This window comes from Notolepis coatsorum (genome assembly GCF_963971535.1).
Source record: "Notolepis coatsorum genome assembly, chromosome: 11".
In the NCBI taxonomy this organism is placed as follows: Eukaryota; Metazoa; Chordata; class Actinopteri; order Aulopiformes; family Paralepididae; genus Notolepis; species Notolepis coatsorum.
In genome coordinates, this window is record NC_140175.1 from 115,623,701 (window position 1) to 115,642,082 (window position 18,382).

An 18,382-nucleotide genomic window follows, 5' to 3' on the forward strand; every position below is an offset into this window, starting at 1 on the left:
TCAGTCGAAGAGGCCAAGAAACTGATCATCGAGGCACAAAAATTGTGCAAACGAGGAGGCCTACGCCTCCACAAATTCAACTCTAACCACAAAGACGTCCTCGACTGTGTGAAACCCTCAGAAAGAGCAACAATCACTGACCCTCTCGAACTTAAGCTGGAAGCAACCCCAACTGAGCATGCACTTGGCCTTCAATGGTCTATAGACAACGACACCTTCAGCTTCAATGTCAACATGAAAGACCAGCCTTCAACCCGTCGAGGAATCCTCTCCATCGTCGCCTCTCTTTATGACCCACTCGGGTTTGTTGCCCCATTCACCCTAAGCGGGAAACGCATACTCCAAGAACTATGCCGCAGAGGCATAAGATGGGACGATCCACTGCCAGATGACTTAAAGCCACGGTGGGAGGAATGGAAGATCGGGCTACATAACTTAAAGGAATTCACAATCCCTAGATGCTATCACCCACATGACTTCGGCAACATCATCAAGACGGAACTGCATCACTTTGCCGATGCCAGCAGCATGGGGTATGGCGCTTGTTCCTACCTCAGGTACAAAAATGACAAAAATACAGTACACTCCAGTCTTGTGATGGCCAAAGCAAGAGTAGCACCCACAAAGGTCTCAAGCATCCCACGACTAGAGCTCTCAGCGGCAGTGGTCGCAACCAAATTAAGTGTGTTGCTGAAAAGAGAACTGCAGATGAAGATCGATGAAGAATTCTTCTGGACAGATTCACAAGTAGTTCTGGGCTACATCAATAATGAGGCAAGAAGGTTCCATGTGTTCGTCGCGAACAGAGTCCAACTGATAAGAGAAAACACTGACCCAAGTAAATGGCACTATATCGAAACAGCAGAGAACCCGGCAGATCATGCCTCCAGAGGCCTTCAGGCATCTCACATTCCTTCAACAAACTGGATGTCAGGTCCTACATTTCTCTGGGAGCAAGAAGTACATCCCAAACTGAATCCCTTCGCAGACCTACTCGTAGGCGATCCTGAGGTTAAGGCTGTCCAAGCTTTCACAACCAAAGTTAACAGTTGTACAGACATTCTAAGTCGCCTAAATCAGATCTCTTCATGGTCAAAGATCCTGAAAGTAGTAACCGAACTGGTGACAGTCGAAGAACGAGAAAGAGCTGCCAAAATAGTGATCAAGCTTGTCCAGCAGCAAGCCTTCTCTCAGGAAATTAAGAGATGCCAGGAAGGAGATGCTCTCCCAAGTTCAAGTGCTCTCCATTCCCTTGATCCAATTCTGCATCAAGAACTTCTCTGTGTGGGTGGAAGATTGAGACGCTCATCCCTCAGTCAAGAAATGAAACATCCCATCATTTTGCCAAAAGACAGCCCTATCACCAAGCTAATTACGGCTCATCACCACGCTCAAGTTTGTCACCAAGGCCGAAGTCAAACCCAAATGGAACTGAGAGCAAATGGATTCTGGGTCATTGGTGGGAGCAAATTAGTAGCCAAGCTGATTCACAACTGTGTACGATGCAGGAAACTCCGACGACCTACTGAAGAGCAGCAAATGGCTGAACTCCCTAAAGAGCGTGTGGAAGACTCACCGCCTTTCTCATACAGTGGCATGGACTGCTTCGGCCCCTTCCTGATTAAAAAGGCTCGAAAGGAGTACAAAAGGTATGGCCTGATACTAACTTGCCTAGCTTCACGAGCTGTCCACATCGAGATGCTTGAAGACTTATCAACAGACTCATTCATTAACGCCTTGAGATGCTTCATCAGCCTCAGAGGAGCTGTTCGGCAACTTCATTGCGACCACGGTACTAACTTCGTGGGAGCTAGAAACCAGTTTAAAGAAGCACTCAAACAATGTGACGCCAGTTTACTGGAGATCTTTCTAGCAGAGAAACAGTGTGAATTTGTCTTCAACGCTCCATCCGCCAGCCATGCAGGTGGTGTCTGGGAACGTCAAATCAGGACAGTAAGAAATGTGCTGAACGCCACTATCGCTCTGTGTCCAGGCAGACTTGATGACGCCTCTCTTAGAACACTCTTCTATGAAGCTACAGCTATTGTAAACAGCCGACCACTGACAGTAGATGGTATCAACGATCCTATGGCGCTAGAACCCTTAACACCAAACCATCTCGTCATGATGAAGTCTAAAATCGCTCTTCCACCCCCTGGGAGATTTGTTAAAGAGGACATGTATGCAACCAAGAGATGGCGCAGAGTCCAGTACCTAATCGAACAATTCTGGAGCCGCTGGAAGAAGGAATACCTCCTGAACATTTCTACACGCCAGAAGTGGCACGTACCACGGCGTAACCTCAAGGTGAACGACATAGTCATCCTCAAGGACAGTAACCTGCCAAGAAGCCAGTGGCAACTATGTCGGGTCGTCGAAGCCACTCCAGAGAGCGACGGTCTAGTACGTCGAGTAAAAATACAGACTGGGGAGCGAAAAGATCACTCTACCAGACCTTCAGTCCTCGAGCGACCGATCCAGAAATTGGTACTCCTCCTTGAGAGTAATTAGTATAGAAATGCTTGAAAAATATTATTTTGATGCTATGTGAAATCTAAAAGGAAATCCTGTATGACTAAATTAATTGTTTTTGTGCTTATCCGTCATAGCAGGATTTGGTGGGAGTGTAACTGACCGCCAAGGGTAAAGATGCCTATCATCTTTACTGTCAGTAAGCTTTGATTTGCGTTGGTCTAGATGATCAATTTCTCTGTATAGGCTCAGAATACTGAGCCCTCTATTTATCTATCTAAGAAAATAATATTTCGGAGCCACTTGTGCACTTTCATTTAGTGTCCACATGGGGGCAGAGCTAGTCTTCCTTTAGTATAAAGTCACAGCTTCCTGTGTGACCAAGGCGGAAGTAATTCAGAGATAACGACGGAGCAGGCAGCGAATATGTATGATAGAAGGACCTTACTCCAGTTAAATTAACTACCCTTGGTAAAGCGGAATAAGGTATGTCGAACACTCAAATGTATTATTATTATTACTGTTGTTGAAGATATGTTGTTGTATATTTATGTGTGTAACCGCCAAACATTTATAAACATATAAAGTGGTGCACTCACGAAGTAGATTCTAATCAAAGGCACCTGCTGCCGGACAAGTAACGTTATTATATATCATTGTTTTTCCCTGAGTGCCTTTGTTATGGAAGACGAGTTCACCTTTTAAATATCTTTGAATGCAATTGTTTGTTTGAACACTTTGGTATAATAATGAACAACATGTGAACAATATTGAAATGTGAAATATATAACTAATTGTATGTTTGTGTTTGACTGTCCTATGCAGTTTTCATGGTGCAAACGAGGTGCAAACGGGGTGCAAACGGAGCAAATGATGCAACCGTCACTACCTGTACAAACACGGTGCAACGACACAACTACCAAAGAAAAGCTACAGTACTGCTAAGCTGAAATGCAAGAAAGAAAAAAAAAGAGAAAATAAATAAAAGCATCTGTACGAAACATAACCGCATCTTTATTTCAACACCAAGCCGGGGGGCAAATAAAAAATTTAAAAAAATTAAAAAATTAAAAAAAATTTAAAAAACGATTTTTCGATTTTTTTTAAATTTCGATATTCGATATATACATATAACGATATAGATAAATATCGCGATATATTTTAATAATCGATATCGAAATTTAAAAAAAAATCGAAAAATCGTTTTTTTTTTTTTTTTTTACCTGCAACAGGGCAGTTTTAAAACCAGAGACAGTGGACAGACTTGTCTTTCTTGCCTGCAACTTAAAGTAATGGCTTTGCTTGTCCAAATGACAATACTGACCAAATTCAGATTTCTTTTTCTCTTGTCCATTTATTTTGTTTGCTTTCTAATTTAAAATACATTTTGAAACCGTCTGTACACAGTAGGCTATGTGTGCTAGCAGAACTAGACTCCAGTCACGAGTCACAGTGCACATGTGCGGTGGTTTGTCCACCAAAAAAGCGCCAAAAGATCGAAAATAAACTAGCAGAGCCAGAACTGTTCAACTCCTCTGGAGCCACAGCCAGCAGAGAAGCCGGTTTACTTTAGCTTTTAAACCAGCTGCAGCCTGAGAACTGGAGTGTGAGGGGATGTAACACTAAAGATGGCGGCAATGACAAAGAATTGCTGCAAAATAAACATACATCTGTTGTTAAAAAAAAAAGAAAATAAAAAAATGTTATATACTTATAACAATTCGATAATTATCGATATCGAGAAATAAAATAAAATTATCATATCGTTATCGCGATATGATTTTTTTCCATATCGCCCAGCCCTAGAACGTTGTCATTTGTCGGCCTATTTATGAATAGTTTTCAAATAAACGCTAGATGATCGATAGTATATGTGTGCGCACGCACACGCTCGTGCCGCGCGCTGATAATCGCTGCTCTTATTTCCTGATGGATTTTACAGTGAAACAGCAATATCACATATAGTGGAAACGCTTATATCTCCGTGAAAACTAGTCTGATTATCCTAAGACTGATAACCTAGATTCCTTACCTGACATCAGATGGTATCCAAATGGTATATTCCAATTCCTGATCACCATTCGAAAAAATCGATAATTGTATTGATCCAATGTGTATACAGTAGAACACATAATCCCTGCTGCTCTTCAGGCTCCAGAATGAACTCTGGTAACCCCGGCTGCATCAGTGAGACGTAAAATGAGTCAGAAATCCTTTATCCCATTCACTTTCATTGAGTCCATTCCAAAAGGGTGATTTACCATCTGGGAGACGATAGGGGGCGCTTTTTTCACATCTGAGAGCCTGGGGTGACTGGAATATCCAACGGTAGGCTCGCTTGATGCAATATGATTTCAGATCGCTAATAAAAAAAAATAAAAAATAAATACGAGAATTCTCGTGAGTGGGCATTCGGGCGTGGCGCTCAAAGTGTTAAAAGCAGTCCAAAGGCGTTTTGGTGACATAAGAGGAAAAGCCCATGTATTATCTCTCCACGATATTGGACCAGAGGTACAAGGACCGCTACTTCAGCCGTGCATCCAGGGAGCGAAATTTACTTTTTGACTCACCGGCCAGTGGCGGGTAGATGGGAAGAGTCTACCCGCCAAGCATATTTCTTACCTGCCAAAAAAAATTTGATTAAAAAAAATATATATATATATTTTATATAAAAAAATGTTTTAAATAAAATATATATTATATAATCATACTTGTAGTTGTATTATCTGCGAGACATCGCCACCACGCAATAAGTCAAAATGCTTGCTATCTGCAAACAGCTCCACTGTCTGTGTGTGTATACTTGAGTAGCCTCCAGCTCCAGCAAGGATTCTCCGGCCCTGCAGCTAGACCCTATATTCAGCTAGACCCTACATTCAGCATGCAAGGATTCTCCGGCAATGCAGCTGGACCCATTTATAACGTTACTGTTCTTGTGTCAAATCACATTCAACATGCCCTCAGCTAGAATACGCATTCAATCAATGTTATAAGACATTGATATCAGGAGCTATCTGTAGCTACTGCTAGCCCGGTAGATAACGTTAAGACAATTTAGTTTACTGGGACAGATCGACTAACGTGAGCTAGCTAACGCGAGCTAACGAGGGAACGGAGGTATTATGCACTCGAGTCGACTATTGCTGGAGCATTTGTTGATATCAGCAGCTATCAGTAGCTAGCCAGCTAGATACCGTTAGACAATGCCTCGTCATGTATTAAACTAAAAGTGAATAGTTGACTGGGTCATTGTTTAAACAGTAACGGAGGTCCGCTCTTCTAGAGCAGACTGCCTGTGTTGACATGAGCACTGCGAGCAGAAGCCCTTAGCCAATAGTATCCCGCTGCAGGGCTGGGCGGATATGACTCGTTGCCACGTTTTTTTTCAAAATAAGAGTATCATATGAACCTAATTGTTGCTAACTGCCAGAGCCATCGATATGACTGGAGATGCGCTTGGGGCGGAAATGAGACCCGCACAGATTTTCAAAATAAGAGTATCGTTATGAACTTGATTGATTACACGTCACACGGCGGGCAGCCCTCTAAGTGTCAAGCGCCAACGGTAAAAACTGACCGCCCCTGGCGGGCGGCGGGCTTTAGTTTCGGTCCCTGCGTGCATCAAAACGTCAAGCTACAGAAATGCTGCGGGAACAGCTGCACAATATCGAGACAGACACCCCCAGCCCCCAGTCAGACGAGCCACCGGCAAAGAGGACCAGGGAAGACGAGAACAACAACAACTCGCTCTTGGGAATGTTTGAGGCAATCATGGAAGAAAACACAGATGCTGCAACTGAACAACAGGAAAACAACAGAGTGGATGCGGACGTAAGTGTATATTTTATTTTAATGTTTTATGAACACTGTATAACTTGTGTTATGGAACCAGTAGAACGTCATCATAATTAGATCCCGTTCTTCTGTGCTTTTGTTTTTACTGTTGGCTCCAGTCCTATCTGTTGGAGCCCACGCTGAGCCGTTGCCCGCTGGAATACTGGAGTAGCAGCCAGTCCCGTTACGAGTGCCTGGCCCAACTTGCTCGTACATTTCTGTCAGCGCCTTGCACTAGCGTCGACTCTGAGCATTTGTTTTCTGCTGCTGGACACTTGATGACCGAGCAAAGGAACAGACTCGCATGCGAGAAAGCAGAGATGCTAATCTTCATTAAAAAAAAATCTCCCACTGATCCAACCAGAATTTAAAAAACAGTAGAAGAGTTACCAAAAAAATAACAAGACAGGGTCAAACGTGAATCTCTCTCTCTCTCCCTCTTTGAGAAAAAAACGAAAACAATTGAAAGTTTGAAACCTCAATTCTTTAGTAGTTTAGTGGGAAAAAAGGGTTCACTCACTGTCATTTATATGGATTATTATAAGGCAAGCCATTCATCTTTTGTTCTGTAAAATAACAGTTTGTTACTGTGTGGAACTTGTTTCAGTAGCTTATTTATTTGTTTTTGATACTGTGAGGAATGTACTTTTTCAGTTTGTATACTTTGTTTACATAGACATATCTGATTTTACCTGCCAGTATTGAATTTGAATCCCAGGCTTATGCAACAGTTCTAGAGGCCTTTATTTTATTTTTACATCACTGGGTGATGAACCTCACTATGGCAATTGGCAAATGTTTACATTTTGCAATGTTATGTTTACAAGTTATTGACAGGATGTCAAATACTTTGTTTGGTTTATTTAATTCTTTTTGAGGCGTGCTGTCCTATAAATGCTAAGTAATAGTTGTTTCATGGACCAAGACCACAACAGTCTCCTCTCCTATAGCGTCAAATGTTTTATCTGCTGACAAAGCACAATACCTGTTGGTTTTTTGTTCACTCATTGTCCAGGGAAACACATTGTTAATGACATTGACGGATTGTGTGGATTTTGTGATTAAAATTATATTTATTTGGACAAATAAATATGGTCACTTTATTTGAAGAGTCAAAACTGTTGTCTTGGCTTTGTTTTGTTGATAGTAGTAACGCTCATGTCATGATAAATCTGGTTAGGTCAAAACTACAGGAATACACATTCTTTAAATAATAATAATACAATAAATATATATATATATATTATCGGTTATCGGTATCGGTATCGACCTTGAGGAGCAGAAAGTTCTCGATATCGATATCAAAAAATCAATATCGTGCACCCCTAATAATAATATAAAACAGCCATGGATGGTCACCACAGATAATCCAATATCAGTTGGATAACAGATTTCTACCACTACTGAACAAGCCCATCCGGATTATCCGTAGTGACCATCCATGGCTGTTCAGATCCTCCTCACCCCCACCCCACCTACCCAACCCCCCCCCCCCCCCCCCTACCAACCTCGTCCAATGTACAGTTTCTTCATCAAATGTATGTATACTCTCTTTTTTAGACTCTTTTTGTATCACAAACAGTACTGTATTTGTAAATCTGGTATGTCATAAATGTATAGATGTAGCAGTACTGTCTATCTGTATGTCATGTATGTCATATATGTTATGATGAATTGAAGATGGGGACCCTGATGTAAACAAGATGAAAGTATTTCTCTGGTCTGCATCCCCTTAACAATTGTGTGTATTGAGTTGTACTGTATTGTACCTAGGGATGGTACCGTTCACATTTGAACCGATACCGGTACCTGTGAATCGATACCGGTACCCAAGGGTACTTTTTTCAGTACTTTAGTCTCTAAAAATGTAATCTACCGACCTCAGTTGTAAAAAAAAAAAAATTCAAAACTTAATAAATAAATAATGTATTATTATTACTTTATTATTATTTACATCTTACTGATGTAAAGCACTTTGAACTGCAATCCCCTGTATGAAAGGTGCTATACAAATTGTTATTTTGTTATTTTATTTAGAACAGAATATATATACACAGTCACACACATATCTTTAAATAAATGTTGTTTATTTAAAAAATATGTTTATTTAACAAATTAACTAAAAAAGGTACACATCCAGGGTTTCTCATTAATTACCTATACTGTGGTGGCCAGTTCAACACAGGTAACCACTTTTGCTTCATTTCTTTGATGGCTCAAATGTCTGCTTTAGTCCAGTGGTTCCCAAACCTCTCCTCGAGGCACCCCAGCCGTTCCATGTATTTGTTAAATTCCACCACCAGCACACCTTGATTCAACTAATAAAGGGCTAGTTAAGTTGAATCAGGTGTGCTGGTGGTGGAATTTAACAAATACATTGAACGGCTGGGGTGCTTCGAGGAGAGGATTGGGAAGCACTGCAATCTAGTCGATTTTGTGTTTTGAGCACAAAGTTCATCATAGATCTAGCCTCTTTATTTAGCTTTTTTTTGCAGATTGATGCATTTAACTTTAAAATGTACAAAAAAAAGTTAATATGAAAATCCTGTGGGAAACACTGACATCTATATATTTAAATACAAAATAAATAAAGGTATTGTATTTTACAAAATAACAAGTATAAAACAAGGGTAAACAAACCACTCTAGCAGCAATTAACTATTCTGCTGATCAAAAAATAGTCAAATACACATCTATATATTTAAATAACAAATAAAAGAAAGTATTTTACAACTGATTAAACAAACAAACAAACAAACAATCTAGCAGCAATGAACTACTCTGCTGCTGATTGAGTATTCTAGCAGTTATTTTCGCTCGCTTTGGAGAAGACCCGCTTTGCGGTGTGTTTGGTCTTACATAACAGCCTGTGGCTTGTTTACCGACGTCACATCCGCTACTCTTCTGTCTACTCTTAGCTTACGGAGCGAACGTTATGTCCGACAATTAGCAAACCTTAACTTAATAAAGTTACAAATATGTGAAACTATATGGAAGGAGTAAGCCGACCGCTAAAAAGAAAACCCACACGGCAGCGCGAGCACATAATAAAATAAAGGAGTGGAAGTTTGGAGATAGTAGCAGAGAGCAAGAGCAGAGGTGGAAAACTGAGCTACACTTTCTAACAACCTGCCCACTGTAACAAGAAAGATATCAGAGACATAACAACCTGCCCACTGTACCAAGATATCAGAGACAAGTATAGTCCCCATGAATTGCAAACACCCAAAGAGAGTTTGAAAACATGTATTGTGCCGTTGACATTAACGTGTGGTTTCGTTTTGCAGTAAAAAAGAAACGCGACGTCATGGGACTTTTTTTTCCCCTTTCTCATAACCGAAAGTACGTTGGATCTCACGTGAATCGATACTCGGTAGTACTGACGTGTTTCGATAGGTACCTTTAAAAGTACAGAATTCGGTACCCATCCCTGGTAATCGATTACTCGAGCCTATTCCAAGTTGGCACCTGGCACGGTTCCCTCCGCCGTCGGTGTGTGAATGTGTGAGTGAATGGGTGAATGTGAGGCATAAGTTGTAAAGCACTTTGGATATAAAAGCTGTTACATAAATAGAGTCCATTTACCATTAGCTGCGCTATCGCTCATTCTACACAGAAATACCCCGACAAACACACAATGACAGACAGGAAAATACGACAGGAATTAAATGTAAACCCAGTAGGTAAAATTCACCTGCAGGTGACTTGCTTAATCCTCCCTGTGTCCGTCTCTCTCCACTGGTGAGCCTGTTGTGGGGCTGTGTGTGATGGAGCAGGTGAGCTGGTGGAGTGAATGACTGATGTGGAGGTTTCCAGGGGTTAAGAGCTGGCTTCCCCTGGCTCCTGTGGGATTTATTCAATAACAGGTAGGGGTTTAGGCTTGGGCGGTATGACGGTATTAAGGTATACCAGGGTATTTAGAAATACCTACGGTATTGATTTTCAATACCGTCCGTCACCGTCAAAATCACAGATGCGCTTCAGTTTCTATAACAGTGAAACAGAGTTTTGAGTGTAGTGCACACACTGAGTGTAGTGCACACACGCGCCAGCAGAGGGCGAGACCGCTCTAGTGGTGACGAGAGCAGTGTTGTTGTGGCGCAATCCGTCTCTTATTATATGTGAACTAAATTATTATATGTGAACTAAAGAGTACAAGGTTTACACAACAGCCCCCACCCGCCTTTTTATTGTATTTGTACCGTCCTGTACTATCCGCTGTCAGCTGTTCATCTCTCTCTACGAGCTACTGAGCTTGAATAACTAGCGTTAGCTCACGTTAAGTAGCGTTAGCTCTGCGGCTAAATTTCTTAGATTACCCTGAACTAAATCAATGACTAGGTTATAAAGCATTCGAGTAGTTTTCACTGCACATAGAAGTAGCCAAACAACGGGAGCATTTCGGGAGCATATGACCAAAACCCAGGCAATTTCTAGCCCTTAAGGAATCAAAATAGTCTGCCATGGCTATAGGCTAGATGCTAACGCTAAAACGGTGCGGGCTTCTACCGGTGCGGGACTACCGTTCTGAGAGCTGACGATGATTTGTTTACTTGGTAACACGTAACCCCCCCCCCCCCCCCGCGATGAAAATTAAAGTCATACCGTCAAATACCGTGCACCGGGGTATTATAACATAAAGGTTTGCCGGTTTGAAAATAAGGATACCGCCCAAGCCTATAGGGGTTATTAAGTCAAACGGATTAATACAATGGTGAGTGAGAAATCTCCTGTCATCATTAGGGGGCAGAAATGGAGATAGTCCAGTTCTATAGGTATCTTGGTGTCCACCTGGACAGCAAGCTGGACTGGAAGAACACAACAGATTCTGTGTTCAAGAAAGCCCAGTCTCTGCTTTTTCATTTGAGGAAGCTTAGATCCTTTGATATCAGCAGGTCACTTCTTCATGTGTTCTACCAAGGTATCCTTGCTAGTGTCCTTTTTTATGCTGTGCCCTGCTGGGGGGGGGGGGGGCAGCATCACGGACAAAAAACGTATAAATTACATTTACATTTACATTTAGTCATTTAGCTGACGCTTTTATCCAAAGCGACTTACAAGTTCTGTACGACAAGCCATCAGGAAGAGCACAACTCTATCAGCTGAGTAACAATGTTCATCAAAGTGTTGAGTGCTACAGTGTAGGTTAGTTTATTAGGACAAGTGCATGACAGTATGGTTAGTTAGGGTTAGATTTTTTTTTTTTTTTTTTTTTTTTAATTCATTAAATTCATTAAAAAGGTTGGCTCAGTGATTGGCCTCCCTCCTGATTCCTTGGAGATCATTATTGCCAAGCGAACTAGGACTAAATTTAATACATATCTTTTGAAGGCCACCCTCTGTACAATATATTTGATGCTCTGCAAAGCTCATTTAGCGATAGGTTTCTGATGCCTCTATGCTCTATTGAGCGATTGAGAAGGTCCTTTGTTCCTGCTGCGGTTAAATTATTTAACGAACACCGCTAGCTCTGTGTTGAGAGGCTCTCTTCTAGAGCCATATGAAATCCGTTTTATTTTTTTCCAAATTCCATTTAATTTTTTTCCAAATTCAGTTTTTTTCCGTTTTAATATTTCAGAATTCTGTATTTTGCTTTGTACGCTAATTTTACCATCAGAAATAGTGTCTAATAAGTGGGAATGAATAAATGTCCACAATTTAATAAGATATAACAGTCCATTTAATAGGGCTGTCTTAAATACTTCGAAGCTTCGTTCGATGGGCATGGGATTCGAATATGAAAATAAAATTCGATTATAAAAAAATAATAATAATAATTATATATATTTTTGCAAAATCAACTCTGCCTCTCTTTGTTAACTACAACAAGCAATGCTGTTTGTTATTTAAGATGAGGTCGGACTCGGCACTGACAGATTTGTGTTCATTGTGCTGCTTTTATAAAGCCTCAAATGACGGCTTACAATATTTCATGAAAGCAAAGTGTTTTGTTTGTCTAAGATTTAAAAAGGTTTAAACTTTACAGCACTGACAAAGTTGAACAAAGTGCTGTACAAGTCCCACAACATAAAAAAAAAAAATCTTAAAAAAAAAAAAAAAAAAAAAAAAATTATAGTTGATTCCATTTTTATTGCTCAATTCCGCGATTCCGTCCGCGATTCCGTGATCGCGGATTCCATATGGCTCTACTCTCTTCTTATCTTCTATTTACTGTGTTGTGTCATTTGTACTGTATGTAATTGTTTCTTGTATTCGCTCGGGTGGCAAACCATGTTTCCCCTCTGGGATTAAGAATAAAACCAGACCATGAATCAGGCAGGAGGCAGTACTGGGTATCAGGCTCATTTACTGGAGGTCTCTGTGTGACACACATCAGATGCACAATCATTAGGTTTGGTGTGCAGTTGCTTGGTTTCACATCATAGGCATCCGAAAATACTGTGTTACAAATTACACTATTATACTGTATATATTCTGTTTGGCAAAAAAACTAAATTAAATTCCATAAACATAACAAAAAAATATTAAATTACCCATATTCACTTCTATAACAAATATGAAAATAAAACACATTATAATCACACAGTATCATTCTTAACATTCAAATAGGGCTTTAGTGACCTTAGAACAACATGTAACTGTGTTGTGTTATTATAATAACAATCACACCAGCCAGACTCACCTTATATAGCTGGGCCCTATTCCCCGTACCTGACTAACTGAGTTAGCCGGATCATTTTCAGCCAGACATTTCCGTTCCCCGACGTCGGATTTTCTAAGTCGCTATGGTAACAGATCAGAATGTTTGAACCTGCTCCGGAGCAGGGTTAAGTTCAGTTAGCTGGGATGAACCATGGCCACACCCTCGCAAAGAAATGCAGCTCCCTTCCTGAAATAATTATCACAGTCTACATCCCATTATACCATTCTGAATTATGTTTTTGTGCTTCGTTTTCCTAGAGGGGGCTTTTGAAATGTAAAATAATAGACCTAAAATGCTGATACTAAATTTACTTTGTCCTAAATAATACACGTGACATCATAGTTATACGGATACGGCGCTCGCGACACACAGTTATTTTAATAACAGACTAAACAGATCATTGCAAATGTGAATCCCGCAGGGATATTTTTAATGAATGAAATCGGGCGTTTGGCTCTGATTAGTTTAATATTCTTCGGTGTGTATTTGCTTAACGGAGCGCCCGGATTGTGTTTCATTCAAGCATATGAAGCGTCTATGTGCGGATTGTGGATATGAATTATGAGGAATCTGAATCTGTGGAGTGTTTAATTGTATCACTGTCACACGTTATTGTGGTATTGTAACTGGGTTTAAAATATATGAGTAGATGCGCTGTTTGATGGATTTGATGACGTGACGTGACTTGATCAATTGAATGAGCAATTGACGTTTTTGATGAATGAATTTTTGAGAAAATGCATTTATCTTTTCAAGCACTGTTATCTGATGATGAACATGAGTTGTCACTGGTATAAACCAAAGGGTAATCAATTCAATGCAGATTCAAACCTGATTAATAGTGTAACTGCGTGCAAGCCTCCCTACAAGCCTCTCTTTGGGAACCATGTATTTATATAGTACATAATACCTAAGCACATACAGTACAGATATCCTCATAATATAATTCGTATCAATTAGATACTATTTGGGCTTGTTTTTATCCTTATTCTGAAAGAGTTGAACTAATTATTTTCGCTAGCAAGATCTCATTTGATTATTCATTCCATTAAGCCTACTGCCAGCAGCACATTTAAAAAAATATAATCTGATTGATTGGGGTAATGAGGGATTTAAAATTAGCCTATAGATTATGCATTTAACTCGTCTGCGAGGCTATTGAGCCGTACTGTATTGTACCCATTCTGCAATCTGTTAATAAAGTTTTAAATCAATCAATCAATCAATGCCGTTAGAAAATCAGGATTTCTGCGATCGACATCTGCTGTCTTTTCAGCTGAGGCGGACGTCTGGTTGATTGATTGATTGATTGATTGAAAACTGTATTAACAGATTGCAGAATGGGTACAATACAATAGGGCTGGGCGATATGGCCAAAAACGTTATCGCGATAAAATTATTAAAAAAAAATCATATAACTCGATATTGATAATTATCGTCGATATAATTTCTGTCAAGTTTAATTAACTTCTTATGCCCGGCGCCGATGGACGGGCTATTAATAGACTTGTTTTGCTGCTGCGAATGTCTCGAGTTGATGTCGTCAGGCAAAGTAAAATATATTGTTGGTTTCCTGTTGGTTGTCAGTTTGGCCATGGGTAGGTAGGGAATTTATTTAATTTTATTTTTTTATTTTATTCTTTCCCACGGCGACTATGGATAGGGAATTTCTTTATTTAATTAAAATGTTCACAACAACATGGATGCATGTACTCTGCCAGCATGTTTAATATCCATAATACTAAATGTTTGACTAAGATTTCTATGAAACTTTATTAAAAAAAATAAAAATAAATAAAAATGATTTTTTTTTTTTTTTTTAACTCATAAAATATATTGGGTCGACAGTCGCACCTAAATCGGCAGGGTCGGTCGGCAACCGGAAACCAACTATTAATTTTGTTAGGCCTCATCAGTCCGCGCACGTTCTTCTCCCCAGTGCATAGATTATTATATTCCACCAGGGGGCAACCTACCGCCACTGGATCATATGCATTATAAGAATGGAACACAGTTAGCCAGAGCAAGCGGTGTATCCCACGATAATGTACTAAAATCACCCTAAAATACTCCGTTCCGCCCCAATACCTTGCAACGACGTCCACCGCATACCCCACACTACTCTAACCGTGGCCTCAGAATTCACGCCACACACCCACTCGGCACGTAAACTATAAAATAGCGGCGTGCAAGCTAATTATCCTAGCCAGCCTTGTTTACTACCCAGAGGTGCACCGCAGGTCTCCTTCACTGTCGCCATCTCCTTCACTGATTGGTTGTTAGTGCGTGTGCTCATATCCAAGCTTGGAAAATCGATATATCGAAACTTTGCGACCACGTTTCATGTTTATTTCGAGGAAATAATTTATCGCGATAGTTATCGTTATCGTTTTATCGCCCAGCCCTACAATACAGTACAGCTCAATACACACAATTGTTAAGGGGATGCAGACCAGAGAAAGACTTTCGTCTTGTTTACATCAGGGTCCCCCATTTTCAATTCATCAGGACATATATGACATACATGACATACAGATAGACAGTACTGCTACATCTATACATTTATGACATACCAGATTTGCAAATACAGTACTGTTTGTGATACAAAAAGAGTCCAGAAAAGGGAGTATATACATTTGACGTTAAAACTGTAGGGCTGTCTTAAATACTTGGCACAAGCTTCGAACATATAAAAAAATCGAAGTTTAAAAAAAAATAATAATAATAATATTTTTATTTATTTATTTTCTTTACTTCGATATGTGTGTGTGTGCGTGTGCGTGTGTGTGCATGGGGCCATTGGGTGTGGCCGGGGGACAAATACACTGGAGGAAAGTAACCCAGCTCAGCCCAAATTATATCATCACTATTGCCTGTTTGAAGGATATCATCCTCAAACACATATACACCTACATGCCTTGTAGAATTCCACACATAAGAAAGAAAGATACTGGGATGAATAAACAAAATAGGAAATAAAATGTAGAAATGCATGCAATACATAAATAAATATGAATCTCCATATATGAAATAGAACATTTAGATAAGGTGCTACTTAGATGTTTTGGTGAGTTCTTTGTTTTTTTGTGGAAGTAGCCCTTCTTAAAAATGCATTTTCACTGATAATTGGTCTGTAGTGGAGTCTACAAGGTCTACATTGCCGGACCATGTAGAATCCGGACCTTGTAGACTGACATCATTCTGTGCATAGTTTACACAGGCCATATTTCATTCATCTTAAACATTCTTGATTTGGGGGATTGGTAGTTCCCATGAAATCTGAAGTTGTTCAAACGACAACAGCGATCCACCTTGAATTAAATCACACAGCCGTGTTGGCTGCGTCACAGTCACGAAAGGGGCTACTTAATTAATTAATCAATCCACTTTATTTATAGAGCACATTTAAAAACAACAAAGTTTACCAAAGTGCTGTACAAGTCCCACAACATAAGATAAAAAAAAAATCGAAGCTTCGAATTAAAATCGAAGCTCGGCCCCGAAGCTTCGATTGCCAAAAAAAGCTTTGAAGGTCAGCCCTAATTGGAGGAGGTTGGGGGGCGTCTATGCCAAATACAACGCAGTTTGGTTTCCGGGTTCCTCTGATTGGCCACTAAGCCCACGTGACCGCGCGCTAGCACGCCCCCCTTATCGCCCGCTGCCGCACTGTGAAGCGGAAGAGCCAGCGAGGCGACGCGAGGCAGTGGTTTCAGCAGCAGCGGCCGTCTTCTTCCGAGGCGGCTCGTTCTTATTAATCCCCCATTGTTCAGGTCAACATGGTCATGTATGTTGTGTATGTCATAAATGTCGATATGAATTGAAATGGGGGGACCCTGATGTAAACAAGACAAACGTCTTTCTCTGGTCTGCATCCCCTTAACAATTGTGTGTATTGCGCCGTACTGTATTGTACCCATTCTGCAATCTGTTAAATAAAGTTTTCATTCATTCATTCATTCATTTCTCCCCCACTACTCCCAAAAGTAACACTAAATAGATAAAGTACAACAACGCCAGACTCAAGAAACTGTGTTCCCTTTGGATGTGTTCTCATAAACAATGTTTGTTTACACTGCACACGACACTCGAGGCTGCATGGGTGTAATCTCTCCTCTATCAAAGAGGTTGCGTTCAGGAATCAACGTTGTGATGTCCTACGGATCTTCCTCTCTAAAAGCCCCACGCAATACAGCATATGTCTTGAATGTTCAGGCAGGAATTCACCGCAAGAAAATGTGTTGCTAATCTTTGTTCAGTACAATATGATTGGAAAAATAAGCTACATCTGGAATGAATAAAGTGATTTCTTTTTTTTAACTGTCAAGGGTACCAGCGTCTTTTTCTCCAGTAGCGCGATATCCATATCAGTTACATCATCCAAGGTATTGTTACTCAATGTTTGTGAGCGTGGTTTGGAGATATTCACAGTAATTGTTAATTCAGTAAAGTAGTCAGATCTACTCTTTATTGAAGGTACTGATATATGATTCTACGATTAATACTACAAATGTAATGGTACTCAATGAGTATAACAATTACACAAAACATTAGCTTTATATCAGCCTTTCTGAAAGAAGAAATGGTTTCTTTATACATAGTCCTATGGATTAATAAGAACGAGCCGCCTCGGAAGAAGACGGCCGCTGCTGCTGAAACCACCACCTCGCCCCGCTGGCTCTTCCGCTTCACAGCGCGGCAGTGGGCGATAAGGGGGGCGTGCTAGCGCGCGGTCACGTGGGCTTAGTGGCCAATCAGAGGAACCCGGAAACCGAACTGCGTTGTATTTGGCATAGACGCGGTTGGGGGGGGGGGGGGGGGGGGGGGGGGGGGGGGTTGGGTGGGTTACTGCGGGTCGAATGAACGAGACAGAATCAGGGTTCGAGGAACAGGGAAAGCGCGGATTCAAACATCAGGTTAATTGAATCTGGATAATGGGACTTTTGATCGACTTAGTTGAACCAGGTACGGGGAATAGGGCCCTGAACTGGTGTGGATTAGCTAGAAAGGCTACAGCCTGCCCTTTCATTCCACATAGAACAACGTGTTCAAAAGAAACAGACACAAACATCTCCATACCTGTGTTCCACACATCAGATGCACATCACTAGGTTTGGTGTGAAGCAGCTTGGTTCCAGCTGATCAACAGAACAGAACTTGACTGCAGTCAGCTGGAGCTCTGGAGCTGAGAGGAGAGAGAGCTAACAGGAGCTAGTAGCTGTACAGGAGCATTAGCCTACTTTCTCCCAGACTAAACTAATACAAAGTTAGTATTGTTGGATCCGAACACAATGTACACAGGATGAGTGGAATATTTTACGGAATATGTAGCAACAAGCAGATAACGTTTAAAACACGAATTACACCTTTTATAAGCGTTTATCAGGCGGAGTTTCAGCTCACAGTATTTCCGGA

General features: G+C 40.6%; 1 long non-coding RNA gene across 1 annotated transcript in view; it reads right to left on the reverse strand.

The window, feature by feature from the left end:
• Window positions 1-18,148, reverse strand: part of LOC311236808 — a 101,620-nt gene extending 83,472 nt beyond the window's left edge. Inside the window, exons 1-2 of the long non-coding RNA XR_014620252.1 lie at window positions 18,047-18,148; window positions 10,001-10,149 (exon numbers count right to left, since the gene is read on the reverse strand). This is a non-coding gene — a long non-coding RNA (uncharacterized lncRNA). The remainder of the gene's footprint in view (window positions 1-10,000; window positions 10,150-18,046) is intronic.
• Window positions 18,149-18,382: the final 234 nt, after the last annotated feature.